The sequence below is a fragment of the Antechinus flavipes genome, chromosome 2, assembly GCF_016432865.1.
Source record: "Antechinus flavipes isolate AdamAnt ecotype Samford, QLD, Australia chromosome 2, AdamAnt_v2, whole genome shotgun sequence".
Lineage (NCBI taxonomy): Eukaryota > Metazoa > Chordata > Mammalia > Dasyuromorphia > Dasyuridae > Antechinus > Antechinus flavipes.
Window position 1 is genome coordinate 246,104,509 of NC_067399.1, and position 10,788 is coordinate 246,115,296.

A 10,788-nucleotide genomic window follows, 5' to 3' on the forward strand; every position below is an offset into this window, starting at 1 on the left:
AAAGATCCTTTTCTGTTGGCTTTTGGTTTTGCCTGTGTCACTGAGGATATTTTGACTTCGGAGTAGTTTTTATCTCAGCACTCCAAATAAACCAAGTGAAAAAATTAAAAGTCGAAAGGCAATTTCTCCCAGTTGCTTGGAGGCTGGAAGTCATGTGGTGCCTAAGAATAAATGTGAATTGTTGTTAATAAGCATAAGTAGAATTTCAAATGGTTGCAGTAGGGTCTCAAAGGCTTCAATTTGTGAAAAGTGAATCCCAGGAGCAATAGAAATGTCCACTTTCTAAAAGCAAATAATTTCCTCCTCACAGTTTGATACATTATTGAAAGAAATCATGGTGGGAATATGGGCACAGAGACAGACCAAGTGAAGTCACTGAGATTCAAAACTAATGAAGTACTGACCTATGTCTGTATGTACTGGCACATGTCTGTAAAAACAGTCCCAAGTACATTTGGAGCACTTAGCAGGGAGGTCAAATCTGTTCTGATCAGTCATGTTTCCACCATTTAGTTACTAGAGAATATTAAATCCAGCAATCAATTGATTAATAAGTTTGTTAAATGCCTGCTATGTTCTAGGAACTGGACTAAATGATAGCACATTAGTGATAGTGATATCCTGCTCTCAAGGAGCTTACTATCTAATATGAGACACAATGCACAAACAATATACATGAACAAGCCACATGCAGGATAAATAGAAAATAACTAACAGAAGGAAGGCTCCAGAATTAAGAAGGGCTGGGGAAAGCTTCCTGGGAAAGACAAGATTCTCTTTGAGACTTAAAGGAACCCAGGGAAAGTTGGAGGAAAAGTTGACAAGGGAGCGTGTGCCAGGCACTTGGGACAACCAGAGAAAATGCCTTGAATTGAGTGATGAAGTATCTTGTTTATTAGATAGCCAGAAGGCTCATGTAAGAATCTAGAAAGTATATAAGTACCTAAAAATAATTAGATAATAGAAAAATAAGTACCTAAAAATAATTAGATAATAGGAAAATAAGTACCTAAAAATAATTAAATAGGAAAATAAGAAAAATAAGAGCCTAGGAGATGTTCCTGTAGGTCAAATCCAGTCTATCTAAATTATATAAATGCAAATGTTCCAAAGTCTCAATCTGGCCTAATAGGTTCAACACTAAGATGTTCTTTCAATCCTCTCCTCCCTCTTTTCCACACACACAAACTCAAACCGTGTGTGTATAACAATTTCCAATATTGTTTTCTATCTTTGTTCTGCCAGAAGAACCAATATTTAAGCTTCTTAAAGAAGTTGTAAGACGATTAATTCTTTCAATAAACATTAAGTACCCACTATGTGCCAAACATTGGTTAGCAGGGTGCTGTCTTCCACATGAGTGTGCTTTTCAGAGGCGTAGATCATGGCCCAGTGAAGCTTTTTCATCACGTCTGACCCTTGTCTGCATCCACTCTGACGAGAGTCACCTAAGCAGAAGGATTGCCCTCTTCCAGGGTCTTCTTAATATTGCATGGGTACGAGCTGAGCAGGGAGGCTGTCTGGTTTGCTCCACTCCTCCACCCTCCCCAACTCCTTCCCCCCCCATATGACAACCCTGTCTGCTTTTCCTCTCATACATCTCTTTGATGATATCCTTCAGGCTGCTTTTCCTGTACAATTCTTGTGAGTAACACACTGCTCAGGGAGACGTGCTAAAAATTGATAATAAAGGAAAAAAAGACTATTGGCAAAGGTGGGAGCCTTAAATAAAAGGTAGCTGAGATACAATGGAAGGAGCTCTGAACTGATAGTTGGCAGACCTGGATTCTAATCCTATGACCTTTGATAAAAAAAAAAAAAACGTCTCTTGGTCTCAGTTTCATCACCCATTTTTTAAAAGGATGAGGGAGGTTTGGGAATAGATATTTTCCAAGGTTCCTTTAGGTCTAAATCCTGTGATTTTATGATACCCTAGCGCCTCTTCTACAATGTCTGCTTTCCTTTATTACTTTTCTAGAACTCATTGGTAAAATGAAAGAATTGGATTAGAGCAATCAACACATGATTCAACAATTAAGTTATCAATTATCTATTATATATAGAATACGGTTAGGCCTAAGGGAGATATAAAATTTAGAGGAGAAAAATGACAATTGATGATGATAATTCACATTCACATAGTTTTAAAATTTGTAAAATAATATATATATATAAATATAAAATCTCAGTCACAAGTAAGACAAGATCCCCAACTTCATTGAGTTTATAATCTTATAAAGAGATAAAATAAAAACATAGATTATTATAACATACAATATTAAGTGTTAAGTGAATTTAGAGAGCTATAGAAACAAAGTGCTTTATAAGGTCCAAGGGAGAAAGTCATTACTGATAGATCAATAAAGGCTACATGGAAGATGTGGTATCTGAGTTGGATTTTAAGGTACTAGAGGAAGAATTCAACAATAAATTCTAGGCATAGAGAACAGCTTAGACAAAAATATGAAGGTGGAAAAATGTAGAGTACATTTAGGTAAGTTTATACTTTGTCCTAGAGTCAAAAAAAACTAACGGTATTTTCTGGTCAGGAAAGTAACATGATAAGATTCATGCTTAAGCAACTCTGTGGAGGACAGATTGGAGCTCAGTTAGGAAATAGGCCAGGAGAGAAGTTACTAGGATCTGAAAGAGAATCTTGATTATGGGAGAATGAGGAGAATAAAGTACAGAATGCAATAAGGTTGGAAAGGTAGGATTACACTTGACTATGGAAGATCTTAAGTGTGAGGCAAAGCAGTATGAATTTGACTCAATAAATAATAGGCAACCTGTAAAGGTCTACAAGCAATGTGGCATGTTAAGCTAAATGCATAAGGAAGATTAATTTGTTATCAGTATGAAGGATGAATCAGTGAAAGGAGACAAGTGGGAAGACCTGTTATGAGGTTATTGCAGTGAGTCAAGCAGGCAGTAATGAGAGCCTCCACAGAGAGTGCTTTTAAGAGAAATAAAAAGCAGGGAATAGCTGGAAATGGCAATGGAGAGGTCAGGATGGTGATGGTGATCAATTATTCTTTCAGTCATCAATGCCAGAGCAGCTCTGGCTCAGCATTTCAGAACTAGAAAAAGAGAGCACCTAGAAAATGACAATTAATTCTCTAATCAACTTCCATGAGTTCTAGTATCAACTCCATGGAGATGATTCTCATATCTAAAGTATATATTCAGCCCTACTTTCTCTCCTGAGTTTCAGTCCCACGTTACCAGTTGTCTGTTGGACATTTTCCAAAGTAGATCTTAAAAGTATCTCAAACTTAATATGTTCCCATAGTAGATTTATTTTTTCTTTTCCCAAAACCCACTCCTCCTTCCCTATTCCTGTCAAAGGCGCCATCATCCTTCCAGACACTGAAGTTTGCAGTCTAGGAATCATTCACTCTCCCTCATTTCCTAAATCTAATCAGTAGCCAAATCTTGTCAGTTTTCATTTCACGCCATTGTTTGTATTCTTTCTCTTCTCTGTACTCACATGGTCACCATCCCTGTTCAAGCCCTCTTACCTAAGAGCCACCTGACTCTCTGCCTCAAGTCTATCCCCCACTAAAATCCATCCTCCAGGAAGCTGACAAGGTAACTTCTCTAAAACACGCAGGAAAATTTTCTTCAAGTCTCCGTTCATCAGCCACTAGGTGATTCTGTATTGTCTCTAAGGTAAAATACAAATCCCTAGTTTGGCATTTAAAGTTCTTTACAACCTGGCTCCAACCTACCTTTCCAGCTCATTTTATATTATTTTTATGTGCCAACCAAACAGGCCTACTTGCTATTCCATATACATCACATTCTATCTCCCATATCTGTTTTTGCATAGATTGAGCCTCAAGCTTGAAATGTACTCTTTCCTCACCTCTGCCTCTTAGAGTAGAATCCTTATCTCCTTTCAACATTCAGCTCAAGTGCCACCTCCTAAAGGAGGCCTTTAATGATCCTCTCAGCCCCATTGCCTATGTTCCCTTTAAATTACTTTGTATTTACTTCAAAGAAAATTTGTGTGTATTTATAAGTATACATGGTCTTTCCCTCCAATAGAAAGTAAGTTGCTTAAAATCAGAGACTGTTTTGTTTTCACCTTTGTATCCCCAACAACCAGTATAGCATCTGCATATGATAAAGGCTTGTTGGTGGATTCATTGTCATTTTCTAGGGGCTCTCCTTTTCCAGCTCTGAAATGCTGAGCCAGAGCTGCTCTGGCATTGATGACTGAAAGAATAATTGATCACCATCACCATCCTGACCTTGGGTAGTACTGTTATTCTTGCTGTAAGAATCATAGCTATGCAAATAGCCTAAGACTTACATGGTAAGTCAAAAGAAACGCTGAGACAAGGGAAGAGAAAAAAGGATGTGTTGTTGCTGCCCTCTTCTGGCTGGAATCCGAGCCCTGCTCTACTCACAGACTCTTGGCAGAGACTCCCCATCTCACCCCCCCCCTCAGATCTGGGGGTCACTACTGGAGAAGGTCCATCAGTTCCAAAGAATGCTCAGAGGAATCCCTAGGGCCTTAGCTCACATGCTGCAACAATAATACCCGTGGACTCTCGTCTCTGTCTCTGACATATCCCTGTACGTGGTTGGCTTCTAGAACAAAGCCAACAACACAAAAAGGTTTTTCTCCAAGGTGATCATCTTGGAGCATAGGATTTAGATATAGATGAACTTGTCTAGTTCAGAAAAGGAAACTGAGAACCAAGGACCAATACAAATAGTAAATGGCAGAGTCAACAAGATTCAAACTCGAAACTATGACTCCAAGTTCAGCACTCTTTCCACTAACCCACATATGCTACTTTTCTCTAGGGATTTGGCTTTGAAAAAGAGTTGACAGATCAAGTCTAACAGAGAGAGGGAGGAGGGAGGAGAAGAGGAAAGGAGAAAAGGAAGGGAAAGGAAAGGAGAGGAGGGAAAGAGAGGGGAGAGGAGGGAAGTGGGGAAGAAAGGGGAGAAAGAGAAAAAGAGACAGAGAGAGACAACAGAAAGACAGAGAGACAAAGACATAAAGACAGAGACAGAGACAGAGACAACAGAGAGAGAGAAGGAAGAAGGGAGGGAGGGAGAGAAAGAAGGGAGGAAGGGAGGGAGGGAGATAAATGGAGAGAGACCCTCAAACAAAAAGGAAAGGGGATAACACCTAAACATAGATCAAATGGTTTCCTTAAAGGAGAACTATACAACCCCATGGCTCCTCCAAAGAACCATAAAGCCTTCTCCCAGGAGATAAGGAAATGTCACCAATGGAGACACAGGATTGGAAGAGTTCTTGCATCAAATCATAAAGCTGATTAAAGATGGAAGTTCAAGGAAGCAGAACCCATGAGACAATGACCTATATAACATGGAACCAACTTCAACCTTGTCCTGCCTTACTATGAGTCATGCGGACTGTTGCAGATCCTGGGGAGGGATATTTTACCCTAGAAAAGGAGTCCCAAGCTCCTTCCCTTAGTGCTTAGGACCCACTTAAGCAAGTAGTCCTCTGGAGAAGATGGAGATCACCTGAGGAAAGGTTTGCTTGTGGCTTGCTATCTAGCAATATTAGAGCTTATTGGGAGCTCCGGGAACTAATGCATTCTGAGATTGAACATGTTGCCATTAACACCTCTCACAGAATTGTGCAGAAGCTTACTCAGGATATTGTCTATTTCATCACTGCAACATATCTCAAATAGGTCCCCTTCTCTCCCTCTCCCTTGCCACCAGTCCTAGTACAGGCCCTCATCATCTCACACTCGAACTATCACAAAAGCCTGCTGGTGGGTCTGCCTTCCCAACTCCTATCCAAAGTGATTTTCCTAAAGTACAGGCCCCAAGCATATCAACCCCCTGACACACACACACACTCACACACTCTTAATAAATTACAATATCTCCCTGGAGGTTCCAGGTTAAAATACAAAATCCTCCATTTGACATCCAAAGCCCTTGATAGTCTTCTTCTCCACCCTCACTTTTTCAGTCTTCTTTTTTTATCTGATATGTAATCTCAGATCCAATGATTCTGATTTCCTTATAAACAAGATGCTACAATAAGGAAATAAGAGACCATTATTCAAAGATGGAAAGAATAAAAAGAGGATGGAAGTGATGTATATACTTGTTCTAGAGGATCATTTAGTCAAGGGGAATCCTTAATTAGGTGGGTCTCTATATTCTATCACTCAAGGAGGAAGATTGGGAACCAATCCTAGGTCCCAGTTCCTGCCAAGTGGAGGGATGAGGATGGAGATATTTCTGGTAATGTGAGAATTGCTAATGGCAACACACTCAATTTCAGAATGCATTAATTCCCAGAGCTCCCAATAACTTGAGTCTCTGTCACATCATTAAAAAATAAAATATATCAAAATTTTACAGGTTGGGCTGCAATTCCATTTCAGAATTCTGGAAACATGAGCCAACCCTCAGGAGTCTCTGCCTCTCTTGGTTTATGATCCCTACAGAACCACTCGAAGGAATTACAGCTTTATTATGTATAATTGGCTATATATAATTCCATATTTTATTTTTATTTATCATTATTGCTAATTATACATGCATATAGTTGTCATTATTGGAGTCTATAAATTGTGCGCAAAACATTTGCAGAAAGCTTATTTTCAAAGGGAAGAATAGCAGACCTTGTGCAAGCAACTCATAGGAAATACTTTCCTCCCAAGCTCTCCACTAAAGCAGCTAGTATGGCCAAGGATATCATTTCCAGATACATCCTTGCAAAGGGAGCCTGGGAAAATCACACCCCACAAAAACAGATACAGATTACTTCTGTGTATATGTGAGCTGATCCCTTGAACTAAATATTTAGGAAATGAAACTATTGGGAGTCAATCTTTTCCAGTCACCAGGAAACCATTATTGTCCAGGGATTGCAATACATATGACCTGACCCAGTTTAATATAACTTCCACAGTTCCTAACTTAGCTCACGTCCTTTAAAGTTTATAAAAGTCTGTAACTGTAGCTCGGGATTTCCCAATAATTAATCATCTCCAGAGTTTGTTTCAACCTTCTCAAGGTCCAGGCTCTGGGAACGTCTGAATCTATCTTATTATCTCTGGCCTAGCAGAATTCATTTCCCCTGCAGGCATTGCAGGTCCTACAACACACAGAACAATGGAACACAAAACAAATTTATTACATAGGAGAAAATGCAAAAAAAAAAAAAAAAAGATGAATCATTTAAGCTTTTTGGACTTTCCTTGTGTGTAAAATGGAGGACTTGGACTTTATGGTTTCTGAGGTCCTTTCCAGCTTTAATGCAATAGCCCTGTAAACCTAAGACCCATCTAAGCTAAGAAACAGTGAAAACTTTCCAGTACATCACATCATCTCCAGTACCCTACTGTTGTTGCTTTAGACTTACTATACCATCCTTTGTTTGGGGGACCCAGTTGCATGGAAAAGATCACTAAAAAGTTGGTTCCTTTAACCTAAAGCTGCACAATACACATGCCTAACAGAACTCGTGAAGGACACAATCTCTATTTCTGATGCTTCATTGGTTCTCAGTTCTGGTCCTTGGGTCCTGGGTTCACTGGCACAGGGATTTAAGTTCTCTTGAAAGCAGAGAATCACTGTTCTGTTTCTCTTTAACCTTTTGGTGGCTCAGTACTGCCTCCAGCTCCCACGAAGGCTTTTGGGTTCTTTACAAACTGTCTCTAGCCCATATTTTTAGGCTTATTTCACATTATTATGTTTCATTCACTCAACTTTTTTTTTATTTTATAATAACTCTATATTGACAGAATCCATGCCAGGGTAATTTTTTTACAACATTATCCCTTGCACTCTCTTCTGTTCTGATTTTTCCCCTCCTTCCCTTCACCCCCTCCCCTAGATGGCAAGCAGTCCTATATATGTTAAATATGTTGCAGTATATCCTAGATACAATATATGTTTGCAGAACCGAACAGTTCTCTTGTTGTACAGGGAGAATTGAATTCAGAAGGTAAAAATAACCCGGGAAGAAAAACAAAAATGCAAATAGTTCACATTTGTTTCCCAGTGTTCTTTCTTTGGATGTAGCTGCTTCTGTCCATCATTTATCAATTGAAACAGAGTTAGGTCTCTTTGTCAAAGAAATCCACTTCCATCAGAATACATCCTCATACAATATCGTTGTCGAAGTGTATAATGATCTCCGGGTTCTGCTCATTTCACTTAGCATCAGTTCATGTAAGTCTCTCCAAGCCTCTCTGTATTCTTCCTGCTAGTCATTCCTTACAGAGCAATAATATTCCATAACATTCATATACCCCAATTTACCCAGCCATTCTCCAATTGATGGGCATCTATTCAATTTCCAGCTTCTAGCCACTACAAACAGGGCTGCCACAAACATTTTGGCACATACAGGTCCCTTTCCCTTCTTTAGTATTTCTTTGGGGTATAAGCCAGTAGTAGCACTGCTGGATCAAAGGGTATGCACAGTTTGATAACTTTTTGGGCATAATTCCAGATTGCTCTCCAGAATGGTTGGATTTGTTCACAACTCCACCAACAATGCATCATTGTCCCAGTTTTCCCGCATCCCCTCCAACATTCATCATTATTTTTTCCTGTCATCTTAGCCAGTCTGACAGGTGTGTCATTCACTCAACTTTTTGACTAAAAAGCCTAATGTATTTACTGTGTCCTATGAAGAACATTCTATCTACCACCTTTGTAAAGGTCATCCCTTTGTTTGGAATATTCTCTCAGTGTACTTGCCTCCACTTTATAAAATTCCTAGCTAAAGTGTCTTCTTTGCCACAAGGACTAACCAGATACCTTTCAGTTGCTCAATCTCTGTCCACCAGATTTAATTTGTATTTATTTGATATATTTTACTTTAAAAAATTTTTACGTATCTATAGGGCAGCTAGATGGCACAATGAATAGAGTTCCAAATTTGGAGTCAGGAATACTCATCTTTTTGAGTTCAAATTTGACCTTGGGCATTTAATAACTGTGTGACCCTTTAACTTCAGTTTTTTGTTGATAAAAAAAACTAGAGAAGTAAATGGCATATCACCCCAGTATCATCTACAAAAAGTCAAAACTCAAATGAGGTCATGAAGAGTCAGTCACAACTGAAAACAACTGAACAGCAGCAAAAATGTACATATATGCTTCTGATAGAATGTAAGTTCCTTGAGGTCAGGATCTGCTTTGTTTTTTTGTCTTGCTCATCCCAGAACCTTGTTAAAAAATGAAATTTGTACGGCTATTGCTGACACTGCTATCTATATTTCCTTTCTCAGGAAAGTGTTACAGCTCTTACCATATGATAGCCAGTCAACATATTACTACAAAGCTAATTAACCCATTTCTTTAGTGAGGCTTTTGACTTTACTTGAGAGAACATATAAAGACTTCTCACATAGCTAGGAAGATTTCTTGACTTACCCTCTGCTCCACAAATGGACCCCAACCCTCAATCTTATACTGTATATATTCTTTTTTTTTCTTTGTGAGGCAAATGGGATTAAGTGACTTCCCCAAGGTGTCACAATTAAGAAGTGTTAAGTGTCTGAGATTTGGGGTTTTGAAGAGATCTTTGGAAGGAAGCTTTCATCAGTGGCTCCTACTGAGTGAGAATGCTTCAGAAATAATAGAATGTATAACATGATCTAAGTCCAAGTTAATACCTAGTTATCTGAACTTCCACTCATTCTACCCTTTGCTGTTGTACAGACTTAAAAACAAGTTTCTTGTTTTTGATACAATTTAAAATTCATTTTACAGTTCTTTAAAATGAAGGTGGTAAAAGCCACACAAATATAACTGAAACCTTAACATGAATTCTGTCCTTTATAGTGTGGCATCATAGAATAAGAACTGGCCTGGGAATTGCAAGACCTTGATTAGATCTGAGATCCAACAATTACCATGTAATACTTACTAACCTCAGTTTTCCATCTGTAAAATGGGGCTATGATGGTAAACATACCATTGACCTTACAGAATTGGGAGAAAAGTACTATGTCATTTGAAGATATTATTTCCTTAACTCTTAACTTGAAACCAGGAATAGTATGATTCAAAAACCACTTCTGGAGTTTACTGAGTGACCATGGACAGATCACTTAATCTCTGAGAAGCTCAATTTCCTTATTAGTAAAACAGAAATAATAGCACCTACCTCAGAGGGTTATTGGGAGGATCAAATGATAAGTATCTCACAAACCTTAATACATTACATAAATGTAAACTATGATTATTAATACTAGATATAAATGATTCAAATAGTATTTCTCAGACAGCGAACAATTCCTTAGCCCAGGTGAGGAAAACCTTGCTATCTTTGGATCAATTTCCTCCTAATGATGGGTTTTTAATAAGCTCCCAGTGGTTTATGGCTCTAACTAAGAATCATTATATCTTAATGACAGAGAGCCTGGGCACTCTCATAATAGATTTGCATAATTTGTTTTTGTTTGCTATTTTACTTCCAGTTTAGTTGTTACTCATTCATTTTATTTGGGGTAGAGAAGCAGGGGAAAAATGGTATCTGGCAAAGAAATTAAATCTGTCTTTTGCAACACAACCTCTCATCTGCAACTTTTCATTCTCACCTCCCTTCCATTCTATTCCACACATGAAATTTCATTCCTGCCTCGTTGCTTGGTCAAGAGTCTCACACATTGGAAACCTGCCAATGCTTTGGGAAGATTTGAGTCCTGAACAAAAGGTCCTTCCCCATGACATGCACATTTAAATTTAGCACTAAACTGGGGGAGGAAAGAGTAAAATATGTAAAATGTCAGTTTCTGACAGGCAGAAAATTAGAAT